The sequence below is a fragment of the Eutrema salsugineum genome, unplaced genomic scaffold, assembly GCF_000478725.1.
Source record: "Eutrema salsugineum unplaced genomic scaffold, Eutsalg1_0 scaffold_6, whole genome shotgun sequence".
NCBI lineage: Eukaryota > Viridiplantae > Streptophyta > Magnoliopsida > Brassicales > Brassicaceae > Eutrema > Eutrema salsugineum.
In genome coordinates, this window is record NW_006256547.1 from 11297048 (window position 1) to 11316675 (window position 19628).

Consider the following 19628-nt stretch of genomic DNA (forward strand, 5'->3'; position numbering starts at 1 on the left):
AACCGTTTGACTTTCCAGGTTTCTTGTTTCATATAATTTTAAGGAAAATTGCCCAAGTAAATACATAAACTTATAACATATAAGTCTACAAAAATGTCCTTTTTGTTATGATGTTGTATGAATATATCATTTCCTAAAATATTGAGACATAAAATTGTTTAAATAACATAAGTTACATAGAGAGATCATATTATTTTATGGAAAGTATTATAATTTAGCAAAATGATATATTTACTTATTGAGGTTGCATGTATCCTTGTTGAAACTTAAAAATGGAATATATTCTCTCTGACACGTGAAACGAACAAATCGGTCAATATCAATATGGAAATGTCTTGACATAAATTAGTGGGATTGTTGTTGGTTTTGATAATAAATGGCTTTAAATGGTAACTGTTCAATTTTTTTTAATAATTCAATTGAAAATAAATTTAGAAGAAAGGATAACTGCCTATTCAACTGCATTGTCTGTCTTTTTCATCTTTAACAAACTTTCTCATACTTCGTCACTTTTAGTTTTGCTCTTTATAAATCTCATTCAGAGTTCTCGACCGAAAAAAATAGGTTTCTAAAATGTCTGATGTTGTCGATGTTGCATGCTTGGATACTTACAAAACAAGGTGGTTAATATCTGTCAAGGTGGTCAGGCTCTGAAAGCATTCAACATTCTTCGGAAATACTATCGAGATGGTTCTGTCTGATATCAAAGTATGTGTCCTTTTTTGAAGTTTTTTTTTATGTTTTCTATATATTATTCACTGATTAATTTTGGCTGTGTTATTTTCTTAGGGTACTCGGATCGCTGCAACCGTTATGCCAAACGAGTTTCCCACTCACTGGAAATTAATCAAACAAGGACAGTGGATCCGGATTTTCAACTTTTTCGTTAAGGAAGCAACTGGATCAATGCTTACAACGATCAATAAACATCGTTTGGAGTTAATTTCTATCACTATTATCACCCCTATTTGACGAGGTCGTACAATTTGTATCTCCACTGCTTCCGAATTTATGATATTGTTGATCGAGCCATTCCTTTTGACTATCTGATTGGTAAAAATTGCATCTTTAACTTTTTATAAGAACTAATCAATTTTATCGGTTTGCATGATAATCTCTAAACATATATGTTAAATTTTATAATATATTTAAATTCAATTAATTATTTTGTTTATTATTAGACGTTACGGGAACTATTGTGAAGATGGGTGCACTCTGCAATGCAAGTAATGATGCTTATGAAGAGAATCTCGCTTATCTCCGATTTGAGATAGTAGATGCACGGTATTATGAATCATGTCCATTATTTTATATGTAAAGGACTGTTAACATAAAGTCTTTACCAAATATTTCATTTTTCATATTGTTTTTCTTGTGGCAGAAGAGAAGGCCGGTTAACATGTTACGCCCATGGTTCTTTAGCAATAAATCTCTATGATGTATATCAGAGAAACACATGTGAATCGGTTTTCTGGGTGTTAATGTTCTGGAAGATGACAAATGGCCAAGGTATATACATATTTTCTCGTATATGTCTTAACATCTGAATGTTGAATAATATTTTCGTCTATTGTTGTTTAGGTATCGATAAGAAGTTTGTGGTTCTTCGATCTAATCATCTTTACTCAAATATTTTGTGCAATCCTGTCGATGCGGATGTTGATGCATTTAGAGCGACGTGAGTATTTAAAATTTTTGATTCTATATATTGTTGTTTCAATGTTTATAAAAGCGTTTTGGTAATGATTTTTTATCACTTTCGTAGGCGGACCCAAGTACGGACGAGAGCATCGACTGTTTGATGTTATTTGTAGACCTCCTCTAAATAATTATTGTATCTAATATTTTGTCTCTCTATTTTCACTGTTTCTTCTTTGTATTATCGAACTCATTACTTAGTAATTTTATGCCTACTTTTAAAACTAAGATCAATTATTTTATTTAATACTTTCTTATTGTTTATATATTAATTTTGTGATGTATTATCAAACTATATTCTATGTACTATATGTGTTTTTTATTAATTCATATTGTTAGGTTCGATGTTAGACTATATCCTTTTTATAGGTTTTCTGTGGCTTCTATTATGGAAAGTATTTTGATTATTTTTTGGTATAGTCAGAGTAATTGCCTAAAGTAAACATATTATAAATCAGAATAATTGCCTAAAGTAAACATATTAGGAAACATATATATACTCTGATTATTTGTCACATGAAAAGCTTATTGACTGTCGTCATAAATTTTCAATAGACCTCTAACTATAATTGTCTTTTCCAAGAGCTCATAAAAACTTTAATGATCGTGATAGTAAAGATATTCACCGATATGGACCCAATCATGTTTAGTCTTTATGGTTGTTCATGAAAATCGAAATCAATAATATTTTTGTAGGGATTTAAATTCATTTAATGTTTAGATATTTAATTGCGTAATAATATCCGGTATACCTATATCAATAATATTAAGTCATGATTAATTAATGGGTCTAGTATATCATATTTTTAGATACCTTAATAACCAATTTATATTCGGATATCGAAATTAAAAAAAACTAATACAATCATGAATTCCTTTATTTAAAAATGATTTCTCGGTATGAAAACATATATATACACATATGTTTTGTCTTAGAATTATTTTTTTTAGATTATATAGAAAGAAGATATACATATATAGATTGTATTTTGTTATATTTTTTAAAAATTACAAAGTTATAGATAATTTGTTTTTAGTGGTTGCGATCATATTGTATTTATATTGAATATATATGTATATATATATATATATATATATAAAACGGATAATGAAAACCGTTTTAAAGACTCGGTTCAAGTAAACGGTTTTTTATGAATCGTCACCATTAGGCGTAATCATATTTAAAAGCGTTACGTATATATATAGATGATTTGATAAAGACTTGGTGTAACAGAACATATCTACTTTCTGATATTTTATTTTCTCTTAACTTTTGACAAACATGGGTAGTTATGATTTGGTGCATGAGATGAATGGATGGAGAGATGACTGGACAATTGTGGTTAAAGTTTTGAAAAGGTGGGCATGAACGATCCACAGGGATTACCAGGACTTGGCTTCATTCTGACCGATGAGAACGTTAGTTTTATTATAAACTAAACTTTGTAGTAATAAGTCTCTGATTTTTTATATTTATTTATTGCTTCTATAATTTCTATATTTGTTTTTCTTGTAATGTAGGGATGCCGAATTCAGGTAAAAGTTCACAATCAGATGTTAGAGTATTCGAACGAGTTTGCCATGATGGTCACTAGATTATGTTATCTCGGTTTAGTCTCAATCGATTGCGCAGAAACAATCGCGATAAGATAACTAGACACGATTTTATGATTACGCTGACTGACAACACAAAGATTTCATGTGTAATACCATTATCTAATAAGGCATTTGTCAATTTCGTAGAATTTCCTCAGATTATCAGTAATCCTTCCGCCTATGAATACCCTATCGGTCAGTATAATTATATACTTTTTATTGTTTTTTTAAAAAAAGGAAAATCATAGTGTTACTGATATGAGTATTTATTCAGATTTGATTGGTGTACTTGACATTGTAAGGGATCTCATACCAATTGTGCAGCCAGATGGAAAAACTGTCCTGACACTCCGTTTTCGTCTTAAAGACAATGAGTAAGCGCATTCTTTTTATTTTCTATTGTCTATGATTATGATAATTTAGTTTTAGAATAACTCTATTCTGTAATTTGAAGGGATAAGATATTGGAATGTATCGCACATGGCTCATTAGCATTTGACATAAACGAAAAATGCATAGGATATGATGGTCCATTTGACGTCTGCGTTTTAACCGATTGGTGTGTTACGAGAACTGGAGGTATACACTTCAATTTGATATAACTCTATAAAATCTGAATATATAGGTATCATCATGCGTATTGATTCCTTTTTTTTATTAGAAGAATTGACTATTCAAAATCACGAAGCAGAGGGTCTTTCGCGTTTCATGACTGCTCCTGCAATGGATGAAGTTCGGGCAAAGTAAGATAATTATTATGACATTAACTTTACTCCTTTAATATAGTTTTTTAGTAGTACTGTATTGTTTACACATATTCTTAAATATTAATTTCAGGACTTGGGTGAAGATACGAAACGAAGTGCATGGAAACAGTTCTTTGTTTTAGATATGTATTAGCTATAACTTATATTTTCATTATTATCTTAGTTATTGTTTTTTTGTTGTTAATTTTATCATGTTCTACTAAATACTATATGTTTTATAAATAATATAATTTTATAACATCTACGAAAGAAAAAATAAAAATCTGAAAACAGTTGCTTTTTGTTTGTTCACAGAAAAAATAATTTATTGGTTGAATTTATGCGTTCTTGAAAATCAAAACACGATAATAAGTCACCATCTTTAAAATCTATTGTAGATGTTTATCACTTAGCTAATGTAATTTTTGTTTAAAGTAAATTTATCATTCAAAATATATAGATGGTGTTATGATAATTTTTTTTAAGAATTTGTAACAATGAGGATTGGAATATTAACATTATTTTAAATAGGAAAATCTCAATATATATATATATATATATTAATATATTTTTAATCGAAGATAATATTGTTTACTTATCTATATTGATTCTGAAATGTTAATATTCTTAATTTTTGGTTATAGATTAATATAAAATCATATTTTTTCTTATAAATATACTCTAATTTAATGACCCTAACTAATAGTCATCACGCAATGGCGGATTATGATTTTGTTCGTCAACTGGACTCTCAAAGATTCGATTGGAGAATTATAGTGAAGATACTGAAAAAATGGGTGGTTGATTACTCGGATGATAATCAAAGCTTAAATTTCATTATGGTCGATGAAAGGATAAATTTCAATTACCTATTATGGTATTTGTGATATTAGTGGTTATGCTTATTGTTTTAACATACACTAATCTGTTTTTTGTTGTTTCATTGTTACTGTATAAACTTCTATGGTTGTAGAATACAAGCTCGGGTAAACAATCAGATGATGGAACATTTTAATCAGATATGCGAAGAAGAGCAATGGTTTATGTTGACTGGATTTCTTTTGAATCCTTACAGCTGGACTAATATCCAAAGTATTACAAAACATGATTACGTTATTACTCTGTCAAAGGGAACAACGATTTCACCAGCTTTACCATTAACAAATAATTTGTTCTATAATTTTGTATCATTCCTCTCGATTTATGAATTCCCGAATGATCATTATTATCTAATTGGTAAGAATATTTTGGTATCTTCGTATGATGCAAAATTTATAGTTCTAAATCATGTCTTTATTTTGACTACTTACAATCGCAGATTTCATTGGAATCGTCAAAGATGCTAGATATTTTACTATTACATACCCGGATGGAACGACTTCATCATCAATTCGATTTAAGATAATAGATGACGAGTAAGTATATCTCAAACTATATGTTTGAAGTCTAACTAACTAATTCTTAACTACATTGTTTGTCAAAATATAGGAAATTTATGCTTGAGTGTGTTTCACACGGTGAATTGGCAACTGAAATAAGAGATAAGTGTAGAGAATACGAGGGTCCCTTTGCTATATATATGTGTGTTAACCGATTGGTGTGTAGCAATTGACGGTGGTATGTTTTCTGATGATATATCAATATGTTATTTATAAAATCGTAGTATGTAATTAATGTAACAATATCTAATATATAAAATTTAGAGAATGTGTCTATCAAGGATCATGATGATGATGGTGTATCCCGTTTTATCACTGATTCACCGATTGCTGAAGTTTTAACCTTGCGCAATAGGTAAGTATGTTTCTCTGTGTTGTCTAAATTGACTTATGAAAAAAAAAACAATATTTAGATCTGTCTAAATTACATAACAGTAATTTGCCAACCTTATGTATATCTGTTTTTTGTTATTGAAATTTCAAGATTAGGGAGAGATTAGATGGGCTTGATACAGATGGTGTCTAATGGATTGGGCGGAGTATAAAGATTCAAAATTGATAATCCAGATGCATTATTAGTTTTGTTAGACACATTTTTTGGTATTTACAAGTGTGTTTTGCAATTATTAATAATTAATAGTTTATTCTAATTTGTGTTTAAATTACTGCCTAAGCTTTACTTTAATTTGGGTTTAAATTACTGCTTATAAATATAATATATACTGTTCTAGGAAATCTACTACTGGAAGATAATTATGTGCTATCATGAGTGGATAATTTACGAAAGTTTGTTAGTCTTTCAATGATAAAGTATAAGTTTATGAAAACTACAACTAATATGTCTTCATAAGTATGTCAAAAAAAAAAAAATATGTCTTCATAAGTCAAAAACGATTTTGCAGTAAAATGCAATATTCAATACATATTAAACTATTAAAGTATCATACAAATAATATTATAGTTTAATAGAATTTGCAATATAGTTCGATAATAGAATATAGTTCATCCTAACCGACGATTCTCATAAAATGGCATGTGCCATCCACTGTACTCATCCTCTATGTGGTTGAAGTCATCTGTGTAATCCAACCTGATTCGAGTGGATAAAGTTATTCGCTTCATACATGATAATTTTTGTTATCAAATATCGAATATAGCATAGAAACTTATTGATAATAGTTTTCCTTACATGAAACGGGCATTTTCGACTTCGGGTATAGGAGGATCAAATTTGATATCTGCGAATTCACCGCTAAAGTAAACACATATCCTATCTGTATCAAATTTAACGTATTTTGTTAGATAAGAATACTATATTGTAACATTTTCATTTACCATATCGTAAAACACTACCTCCGTAAGGTGCCACTTCCCAAAGCCTCAAAACACAGAATACTATTTTTCCTCTAGGAATATTTAGCCAAAGTGCTTCGAAATTAATAGCATCTTTGCCAAATGCCACACATTTGATATCGACACATCTATAATCATAAACAAATGATCACTTTAAAATTTTAATTATTATTCCCTATTAAAAGGTTTGTGTATCTATAAAAAAAATACAAAAATTGACATGTTTACTTACTCAAAGCTCCTAAGAGTGAACTTGATGCATTTCTGTGAATCAACACCGCATCTTCCATATTTTGTCCCGGCATGCTCACTCAGTTTACGAACTTTGACAATTCCTCTGATCAAGTTAACTACAGAATTAAAAAATTAAAACAATGATTATAACTAAAAAAAAAACACAATTAATCGGACTCGAGTCATACCAATCTTAAAGTGTGTAGATGGAATGTTTGGATATTTCACTGAATGATGTGAATGAATATATATGATCTTTGAGAATTAATGGTGTTTCTTGAATTCGAGTATGTCCTTGAAACACAAGTGATATTTGTTGAAGATCGCATCAGATGATCGTAGATCATGTATGACGCCAAAATTATGAATGAAATACCATTTCCCCTCAGATATTTGATCGCTGTACTGATCCATAAAATCACTGTGGATTATTGCTACAATTCTATCACCGTTTGACATAATATATAGACAAGTTAGATAACCATTTCGTAAAAATATACGCTGTTAGAGTTATATACTTACATGTTCATTGGTTAATAGAAGAGTTTTTCTTGGTATACTAGAACCAATGTCTTCGGCGATCATTTTGACAACTTGAATGCATATGCAAGAACTCTCCGAAGTCAAATCCAATTCACAGATACGTTCGCATGGAGCCATTTTTTGTGATAACAAGAAGATGGTTGTTTATTATGAAATTTTGAAGTTTAAAAAAAAACTTCTCTGTTTAATGGAAAATGTTACCGTTTATTTATTTTATAGATGATCACGAACGAGTGTATTATTAAGACACCTGTTAATTATACTCTTAAAAGTTTAACGGTCATAAAAACTAATTGTTATTAATAAGAATGTTAGATCAATATAGCGTTGGATAAAAAATACCATTATTCTGATAAATTAGATTATATAAACGATATTATGACATATTTTGAATAATGTTCTGTAAAAAAATAGCACGTGTTGAATGATTAGAAAGCATGTCAATAACATATATAACTGATTTGATTCTAAATCTGTTTGATGTAAATGGTTTATTATGTTACACTCAAATTATATATCATATGGGCCCAATATTTTTATACATCATATGGGCCAAAACATTTGGTGTTATAACGAAAATTCGACTCTTCCTTTACTAATATAGATAAACCGTGATAACCAATAATCTATCTAAAATATTCATCATAAGTTGCAACTTTTTAAAAATAGAGCATTTTTAGTTTACAAAAATACGTAAAAGGCATTGATTCACGGAACACTTTCCAAACTGTTATTTGAGTGTTATATATCCATCGTTAAAAACAAACACCAAAGCAATCTTTCTCCCTAACCGTTTCTTTGACTTTTTCAAAACATTATCCCCATGGCTACATATAACTTTGTTGATGAGTTACATGCATGGAGGCGAGATTGGAAAATCTGTCTCAAAGTTTTAAAAAGATGGAATAAACCTGATCGACAAGGCTTACCAGGATTAATTTCATTTTAGTCGACGAAAATGTAAATATTATATAATATGAATATATAACTGTTTTGTCTATATTTATTGTTTGTTTGATCTCTTTTCAAAATTCATTGTATATAGGGTTGCAGAATTAATGCTTCATGTGGTAACCTCGCCTTTCCATATTTTTACCATGTTGGGACTGAAAGACAGTGGTTTGAATTGTCTAAATTCGGCTTGATACCATCTGAATGGAAGAATGAGGGAAGGACAACGAGACACAATTATCAGATCGTTCTCACTACTGAGACAGAAGTCTCAAGCCTACGACCATTGACAATGAATCCCTTCATGAAATTTGTCTCTTTTAGTGAGATATACAGAGTTCCCTACGCTCAGTTGTATCCTGTTGGTAAGATTAACTTCTAATATTCATTTTAATGTTTTCATCTATAAATTGTACATATATAGAAAAAAAAATATATGAAGTTCATTTATGATAAAATTTTCTCTCATAATTGATTTGTAGATCTCATTGATGTGATGGAAAATGTTAGCGACATTGAAACAGTGAATAACCCTGATGGAGAGATTGTTTAGAAAATAATTTTCACCATCACAGATCTCGAGTAAGTTATTGTGCCTGCGCGCCGCGGACAGATGCCTAGTTTAAATATAATTTGAAACTAATCAGTTTTGAATCTTTTGATGTTGTAAAATTATATTTAAGTCTCAGGTAACTACCCTTTCAATCTAATGGGTTTACCGAATTAAAGATTTTTTCTGTGTCGAATCCTCGTGAATGTCTTGATCCCGAAGTATCGTTCACTGATCCATCGATCTTTCTCTTCTTGCTTCCTGCCTTAGAAACGTCTTCTCTCTCATCCATGAGAGACAAGAATCTCTGCAGACGAGTAGAACGCAAGGAGGAGGAGTCATGATTCTCTCTCCCAATGGCATCTTTTTCCTCGCTGGGTTTTGCATTATAGAGCTGATGGATGATCTGAAAATAGAGAAAGAGAGCGAGGACACACGTAACTGCGCATATGAGAAACAGCCCCCAAAAGCTTTTCAGGTGAAGCCTGTCTGATTCATGCTCTACGTTCTCTAGAGTGCACACATTCTTCATTAGCCACTTATCGTGGATCCTCTGCAGATCTCTGTTCTCTGCCAGCTCCAAGATCGCTGTTGACAGATCTATTGCTAGAGGAGAGTCTCTAGGAAATGCCTAAGAAAAAACCCATTCATAGTTAGGAGATGATCATAAGAAATTAACCACACCGAACCAAAATCTTTCAAACTGAACAGATTGAACCGAACATACTCATAACTGAACCGAACCAAACAAAAATGCCCAATGTCAAACCCCTTATTCAAATAATTAACAAGCACCCAAAAAGAAAATGCATTCGGAAGATACTTACAAAGCCCCAGCCACTTTTGGTGAACTCCTAACCGACGATCCTATAGGCGCAATTGCTGGAGAGGAAGAGTTCGACATAGGGAGCTCATCCACAAATACACGCTAACGATGTGAAAAACTTTGTCTAGAAGTACATAATCTGCCAACACTGTCTTCCGTACGAGATCGTCACAGATATCAGCCCCCAATTTGTTTCTGAGGATTTCTGCGCTAAGTGGAAAATCAAGCTCAGCAAGTCAACGCCGAGGTACACACAAGGTAACGGCCAAGCTAAAGCGATCAACAAAATGATCCTCGCTAGATGTGCAATCCACAAACACACATTTCTCCACAATGCAATTTCTTTATAAATCCCAAGGAACAAAAACCTTATGCCTATAAGAAAATAAGCCAGGGCCAGTCCCACATTCTGTCTTACATCGTCCGAATAAATACGTCGAACACATCTTCACTATTCGAATACAATCTAGAGAACAAAACAGGATAAGCCAAGTTTTACCTCGCACCTATAATCCTAATCAACCGAGCTCAGACTCGTAAAAGAAAAAAAAATGATATTTTTTAGCTCGCAAGTACGGTTCTGTTATTTGGAATGAAACGTGATGAGTTATGGAACAAGTCGTTACTTGATAAAAAGAGAGAGCGAATAACATTAATAAAAGTGAGACATTACAATCGAGGTCAAAGTATATTAAAAAAAGGAAATAAAAAAGGAAAGTACGATAACAAAGAAAATAAAAAGGGTGATCTACTCCGCAGGCTGGGTACCATCCTCGAGTTTTTCTCGGTTATCAGCCTCATCACGATCCGAGCCGCTACTTGGAGTCTCTGGAAACGGTGGAGGCAAATCACCTTCTTCAAGATCAGTAAGGGTGAGGCTTTCGAGCTCCAGCTCGCATTCACGTTTAGTCGTTTCAAGTTCGGCCCTCAGCTTGTCCTCCATCATTTTTTTTTCCTCAGAAGATCGAGGCACTCAAGAGTACCTCGAGCCTGAACAAGATCGAGTTTCACCTTCTCTATCGTCTCCTGCTCAGCGATGTAGGTCCTTAGCCGATCGATGCGACCTGAGAACTTAGCCTCTGCATCCACCCAAATTTGAGTGGTTTCAGCTTCAATCGTTTCCTCAGCATGTCGTTTCACATGAGAAACCTCGGTGGCCACCAACTTCTCACCTTGAATCTTCGCCTCGTTGACCAAATGGAGATTGTAGATCAAGTCTTGGTTTTCCAATTTCATCTCCTAGATCTTCTCGGTTAATTACTTCATATGTGCCTCCAGTTGCACCGCACGTCTCTTCTCAGTTTGCCAGTTTTCCTCGGTAAACTTCCGCTGAACGATCACAGCATCACGTTCCGCAACAGTTTTCTGGCCGGCAGTCTGAGCATTCTGAAATTTTGTGGTGGCAACTCGAAGCATACTGGTGTACTGACCCCTCACGCGATTGCAACTTGCGATGAACTAAACAAAACAAGGAGAAAGTCTTAAGGCAAAGCTCGCAAATAACCGAACCAGAGCGCAAGTTATAAATTATGATTTTTGACATACCTTGAAGGCGAAGCTTGCCATGTCTTTGAAGACCCATTCTTCGCCAGCAGGGACCTCAGAGGTTGATCCCCTTATGAGGCTGAAGAGCTCGTGCATTTGTCAATGTTGTTGACAAAAGGTTCTCCTGATTCAAGGTAATTGAACTTGAAACTCCAATCGATCTCTTGGACCTTATCACTATTGGAGGGAGCGATCTTCACCTTCTTGCTGGGCTCCTCGCGATCAACTCGATCACCATCATCAACTTCCTCAGCAGATCTCTATTTCTTCTTTCCTTTCGCCTTAGCTTTGGCGACCTCGGCTTCTTCCTGCTGCGCGAGACGAGCAGCTTCGACTTCCTCATTTTTCCTTCTTCTTCTTCTCTTTCTTCTTCTGTCTCTTCTCCTCCCTCATCGCCAACCTCGCGGCCTCATCAACCTCCTCGCTAGTCTGGCGAGCATTCCCTTGGTCAACCATTTCAAGCTCAGCGTTATGTTCTGAAACCTGAGGCTCAACCTCGCCCTCAGCAATCACGGCGAGGTTCTTAGCGCGTTGAGGGACGACCTCCTCATTTTCCTGAGCCACTGCTGTTTGATCCGAACTCCCGGAACGTTCCGGTCGAGAAGCAGAGGGCTGTTGGTCTTTGTTTTCACTATTTTTACGGTTAGCCTTGAGCCTTGCAGCGAGACTAGGAGCGTTCACCTGAATTGGAGCCATCTCGATCGATCTGCCTCTTTGACGAATATCTATTCCCCAGCTAGCTGAAACAAAATGGTCACTAGGTCGATATATAGAGAGAAAAAATGCTAACAGTGGTCTACTCACCGTTTGTAATGCGAGTGATAGCTGCTTGAACCCTCCGGCGATGTATGTCAGGCCAGTTCTGAATCCCGAAAGATCTAAGCTTTATGAGGTCCACGAAATAATTCTCTGGGTATGTGCCGAGATTAAGGTTCTGATTTGCAAAAAAAATTGAAGTGTCAGAAGTAGGGAATAAGGATAAATAAAAATCTCGATCAAACTGACGATATACCAATGCTACTACTCCACTCGTTTCAAAATTTTATAGTCGTGTCAACAACCAATGCCTCGTCAACTTTGACGGGGTAAACCATAGAGAAATAGTTTTTAGACTTAATAATATAAGTGCTAGGAATTGAGTTGTTCTTCTGTACGTTAGACATCTCCTCGAAGAATTGCCAATCAACGTTGACCCCGACCTTGCCCCCAAACACGAGAGCCACGACCATAAACCTAATGCCCGTCGAAAGGAGCTGAGAAAATGTAAAACACCGTCTATAGACGTAATCAGTCAAAAGTCCCGGTAAGGGAACCCAAAGATGACAGAGGCTGAACAAAGCCTTGTAGAGTGTAACCAAGCCCTCTAGAGCTCGCCATGGACAGTCTTCAGGGCCTGGCGACCTAAGAGTAACGCCATGAGGAAAACAGAAGAGAGTCCACATCTCTTTCAAACGATCAACTGTCATCTGAGACGGGATCTTCACTAAACGATTTTCAATCTCCCCTTTTCGTTTGGAGCCCTTCTTGCGAGGTTTGGTTTTTTCGTCTTCCTCCTCCTCGCTACCCTTACTCTCATCGACCTTCCTTGATTTGTGCCGCGGCATCATCTTTGTGTGAATCTCTTTTGAGATCAACCACTTGAGATTCGAACCCTCACCTCATGAAGACGAACCATCATGACAAACTCTATCAGCCAACTCGACCAGTGGCGACGTCTCTCAATCCGATTGGTTTTCAGACCTCGAAGACACTTCAGGAGAGGAATTGCCACTCTCCGAGACCGCCTTTTCAGATTGGGAGACAGATTTTAAGCTCGTTACGTTGTCCCCCCAAAGCCATTGCATGAGGTTTGAATGTGATCGGAAGAACTCGATGATCGGAGAAATCAAGCCGCAGAAAAGAAAGCGGAGATGGCGGAGAAGATGAATTATAGAGAGAGAAAGTAAAAACAAAGAAAAATTCTAGAGAAAAGGGAGAGCAAAGTTACCTTTTATAAACGGAGAAGAAAGTGAGAGGAAGAGAAACTACTTGGAATATATAAAGGAAAAAATAGCAGTTACCGAGGAGATTAACCATCATTCGGACGCATCCCATCAATTTAATAAAATCTGGATTCCACGCGCTACCCGAAAAATCGTGCCACTATGCGCGCCTCTTCAATTTCCAAGCTTACAGTTATATGCGACTCTTTGATTCCACTATCGCGATCCACACACATCTGTGCAGCTTCAAATATCACCTCGTTCCAAAACACCTCGCTGCTGACATCGATCGAGATAAACCTGTCAGGAAGTCGCCAACCCATGACGTCGAATATTGATTTAGCATCTCCATCAACGGAGGGACAATTGTTTTAGGTGGGCTGAGCACAGCCTCCTTTAACTAATTTAACTCGGCCCGTAGCCCATCTCTTAAAACCCAATAAGATTGATGACCACTAAGGACCCGTTAACTGAGTAAAACGAGGTCGTTTTATTTGTGGGCTTCGCAGACATTGGAAGCAACTCTCCACCATGACAATCAAATGAAAAGAAAGCTAAGCAGCTCGCCACCGCGACGTTTAGAAGGACGGTCAGTCAGGTCTACCTGCCCGACCGTTCGACCTACTCTGACCGAAATGTAACCTAATTTCATTACTATATATAGCCTTGTAACTTTATTTATTTCGGCATCGGTAATCAGAAATAAATGCTAAGAACTCGTTACTTTAAACAATAAACTTCTATCTCTTACCTCACTTAAAGACCTCGCTGAATTAAATCTTATCGACCTCAACTCTATTAATCAAGAATCTCCGAGCCACCCCATTGACATTTACCAAATTACCCTCCTGAACATTTACCAAAAAACAGAATTCTCAAGAACCTTATTCTTTGGCAGAGTGTGATATTCACTTCTTTTTTACTTAATATGGGAAGCCAAATGAAAATAACTGATACAAACAGCAATAAATTTTGAATTTATAAAACTTTTGAACACAAATAACAAACATATTTCGTTCGCCCTCGAAATAGCTTCAACCTTCGATGTGTCAGATTTGGTCATCATCAAATTACTTCATTAACAAGAACAATGAAATTCACTTTTGAATCAAAGACTATGCAACAATCCAGTATGAAAAATAGTCTTAAAATTTACCTTAATATGTCTCTTTGATTTCGTTGTCGTTTACTTCTGTGTAGTCTATCAAAGAAGAAAAGTTTAGATGAAACTTATAGTTAAAAAGAAAAGAGAGAAAATAAGTTAAGAAATTTGATAAAGATGAATAGTCATTTTTGGAACAGAGTCGTCATTATGGTTAAAAATTAATTCAATTTGACCTATTAAAGAGAGAAAGAAGAATAATAGTGATATGTTAGTTTTGTAAGAGCAGATGTGACAGAAAAAGGATGTTTAGGTGTCAGCTTTGTGAGACCTCACTCACTCTTTAGATGTTAGATTATATGGTGTAATTTTTATAGGATAAATAAATGATAGATTATTCAAAAGACGTGTGTGCATGGATGATTATATCAGTATTTACGTGCCTTTACATCTGTGATGGTAGTTGTACTAGTATTACATCGTGAATCAATTCATTAATACTGGTTAGAGAGAGAGAGAAACAACCATTACTGTTAGCACGTTTCACGTAATATTGAACAGTTGTTTAGTGGATGAAATGCACCGTCTCAATTCTTCTTAAATACTACCCCCTCGCCTTTCGCATCTCATTCCTCATCAAACCCTAAATTAGCAATATTTAAAATCTCTTTGCTTTCCCTCTCCAAATAATGGCCTCTGATGCCCCCTTTCTCTATTCTATATCATGAGGTCACAGAGCTTCAAGAAGGTCTTTGATGGATTCGGTGTGGCTTCTTCATGTGGTGTGTGCGGGAACAAATTTTACCCTAATAGAAATCAAGAAAACCGCAAGTGCACAGCTAATCGATTGTAGTACTTAGGGATCAAATCCACAGGGAAAGAGGATCTTTTTCTGCAAAAGCCTTTGAAAGAAATATGAAGTAAGGAAGTCTAGAACTGGTCGAATTTTAAAGGGTTTTGGGTTATCACTAATGTAAATTCTAAACTAAACGGGAAAAAGAAAAGTATTTGAGAAAATCGGCTGGAAAAACTTAAGAAAACATAATCTAAACCTCGAACGAAAATCGGCTGGAATTGAAAAATAACCTAATGACTAAAAGCTTGAATGAAACTCGGTGTAAACTTATAAAGACGAGATGCTGGGTTTTCAGATAAATTATCTTCGGGGATGAACGATTCAAAACATTGCTAAAAAGTAATTTAAAAGGTCCTAGCTAAACTTTTAGAACTCGAGTTACGAACGTATGACTATGTCACTCTCGTGATCATAACCAACTATATCTTGCAACCTTGACCAGTAGGTTTTCACTCTGGCTCTAGAAGGGAAAAGATTCAAGCTTTGCTTAAGACTCGTTAACATTCACAGCTCACTTATAGGTAGTTTTCCACTCTTATGGCAGAATTGCTCTTCTCAAACTATATCTGGCTCCTAATGAAAACTTTCACAACACTACGAACCTAAATCTTATTATAGTTCATGACGCTACTCCCATGTATTAAAAAATATGTTTAGAAGAAATTCTAGGATTCGGCTTTAATAGCTAATGGAATCTTCATCGAACATATATGTCCCCATCAAAAATTCTCTTAAACCCAACAATAAAACTACTCATACGTGATTAAAGAAAGCAAAAACATAGTAATGAAGAGCTGTGTTGAAATCGATATGAAGAAGAAACAAAAAAGGGTTCTAGAGATAGATCTCTATCTCCCTAAGCAACTAAAAACTTAGAAGGTATTCTAAAACATAAAAGAGCTTAAAAAAAAATAAAGGACCATCGTCCTAGGGTTCCTAAAACATGTATTTATAGTGTTAAAGTCATTTCTAGACGTCACTTAGGGTTTTTCCAAATGAAGGAATCGATTTGGGCTTGGAAATGGGATTCTAGGCTCAACAGAAGAGACGTGACCGGTGTAAACTGGGTGCTGGCTGCGGTCAGGATTGCTTGCCAGCTGGTTGACGGGAGATCTTGCTCTTCGCGTAACTTTTGATTGAACCGTTGGATTGTCTTGGTGTCAACTGTGCTGGCAATCTGTTTGTTCCATGTTTAAGGTCTCCAAATTTGAGCTGGATCAGAAGGTGATAAGGTTTTTTTTTTAGGGTGAACTTCTGACGGTTTGACTCTGAGCTGAAAATCTGGTCTTCTATCTATTTTACTAAGCTTTTTCCTAAGTTTCCTGAAAAGAGTCTTGAAACTAAAAATACTGGAAACCATATTAAAAAAAAACTTAAAAGAAATGTAAAGCATTGAAAAAGTATTTTAAAACGATCCATAAAAGAAGTCAAAATAAGGTGTTATCAACTCCCTCAGACTTAAACCTTTGTTTGTCCTCAAACAAAGCAAAAATCAAATCAGGTGAAGTGAAAACAAAAATAGGAAATGCACAAATCTCAGAGACATGAACCTTTAAACTATGACCATAGATTGTACAATAATCACAACTTAGTCTAGAAATTTCTGACCAAGACACAAAAGATAGTATTCCACTTTTTCAGTCATGCAAATTTTAAACAATCTAAATCTCGATTCCACTGAACTAGCTCTCTACGTTTATTAAGTGCAATGGTGAATTCTAATCAAAGACATCATTCAGGGTAGACAGCGTTTGGTATTACGGGCTGTTTAAGTGGTGGAGTTAAAGTGTTTCGGGCAACCTGAAGATTTGGAGGATGCAAAACCGCAAGAGAGAGTGGACCTGTTGATGTCCGCAATTTTCAGTCACTTCTTCTTGCCAAATGTTGTTGCATAATCCTTCCTCCTTTGTTGAAAACAGCTGTTCCCCCAGACTTAGATATTTTCCAGGAATAAGAAAGCTGATCTCCAAACCTCCAAATAATCGAACCAAGGCTTGCCTCAAAGATAAAATTCGGTCCTCCTAGACTCTCTAAGGTTTTTGTTTCATTTCTCTTCTTATATTTCTTTTCTTTTCTTCTTTTTACGGACTTTTTTTTGGAAGGGGAAACAACCTCTTATTAAGGGAGAAAGTCTAAGGGACAAAAATGTACTAATGTTTTGCAGTTTTCCTAAGGAAAACCAAGTTTTCTCCTTTGTTGAATCATTCCGGTGAAATCGCAGGTCTCCGTCTTCCGTAACTGAAAACTGTGTTGATCCTCATTCTCTTTGACGTTTTTGCACATATCTGCATATAGGACAATGAAAAACAAAAATGCATGTGGTTTGAAATAGGTTAGGTTAGGTTGGAAACTAACTAAAGATAAATTAGCCATTCAGGATCAACAAAGAGTGGTGAAAGGATAAAGGAGTCCTAAATGTATGATTCATTTCCCTGATCTAATGTTTCGATGAGAAAATTAAGTCATTGTTAAATCCAGATAACACAGAGCTAGTGTATTCCTTTATCTAAATCGAAATCATTCAAATTTCTCTGGGGTACTTTATTTCAAATGTGCTTAGCTACCGCTTCGTCTAGTCATAAATCACAAATAAGCATGTCACTAGGAATAGTCTAAAAGTACACAGTCAACTATCCATCAATTTATGATCACCATTCCCTTTAAAACGTATTTTGTTTTGAAAACCGTTTTTGAAAAACTTTAAAGAAAATGCGAAAAGTGTAGATAATGCAAAACTCATGAAAGAAAAGCGGTTAGAAAGGGATGAAATCCTCCCCCAAACTTAAATCACATTGTCCTCAGTGAAAGAAGTCGAGACTGGATAAGAAAAATGCATAGATATATCAAAAGAAGTAAGTTAAAGAAAACTTACCTGAATCCGAGATGCTGTCGGGAATAAACCGAATCGATTCGAAAAGATGCGAAAAGATGCGGGAAGATGCTAAATGGTGATGGGAAGTGGTGGGGAGGGGTCCAAATTGATGTGACAATGGGGGCTTAAATGCGGCTTAATCATGCTTTTAATACTTATATCATATTTATAACCAGTGCTATGCGAATTAGATTCTAACTGAAAGGTGTATGTAAAGTATTACTTTTTTATACGTTATTTTTATATAGAAAAAGTTCTTCTGTTGACTAAATACTAACAAAAATAGTAATAAAAAGTTTCTTGATCATGTGAATTTTGTAATTTTAAATGATACCAATGTTTTTTTAGCTAACAAATATGTAAATTATTATACAATTCATATGATATTGTCATATGGTATATATTAGTATAATAGTATAGATGAGTTAATTAAGTATATATTGATGTAATCATAATTTTAAATTTTGTTATTATACAAATCTATTTTACTACACAATCAATATATATTTAAATATTAAAATGAATTTATTTGTTTTTTGTATTTTTTGACAAACTAACCCGCAAAAGACAGTGATTATAAATATATTATCTTAAATATGTTCATATTATTGTATAATTTAAATTGAAATATCTAAATTAAATCAAATATCTAAATTAAATTTAAATTATTCTTTTTGTAAAGAATCATTAAAAGCTAATTTTTGATTTTTTTGATAAGTAATATATTATCGATATTTAAAAAAATATAAATAATATAAAATATTTTTGAATTTTTAAAATTAATTATAAATAAAAAATAATTTTTATTAATATTTTATTAAGTTACTCTATATTTTAAAAAGTTCAAATTAACCTAAAATAACAAGAGAACAAAATAATAGTGTAAATAATTAAGAAAATCTAAAATAATCTAAATTAATATCTATATAATATCAGAATTAAATTTAAATAAAAAATAAAATGTAACATATATAGTATAGGTTTTTTTTTTAAGATAAGAAAGGAGATCAGAAAAGTAAATATTACAAAATATGAGAAGGTGAAGATGAAAAAAGATGCTAGGAAAAACCTAAAGAGTAAGAAACCAAAGAGGACATAGAATACAAATGTGATTAATTAGGAGATGAATTAAAACCAAAAAAAGATTAAGTCGATAAGGACAAAAATTATGAAAAATAAGATGTCCAAAACGATGAAAATTTTTTAAAAAAAAAACGAGAAAGAAGAAAAAGAAAAATATAAAGAATACCAATAAGAAGAAGATAAAGCAGAAGAAGTAGACAACAAAGAAAAACCAGAATAAGAAGATGTCGAGATCACTTGTTTACAGCGTGT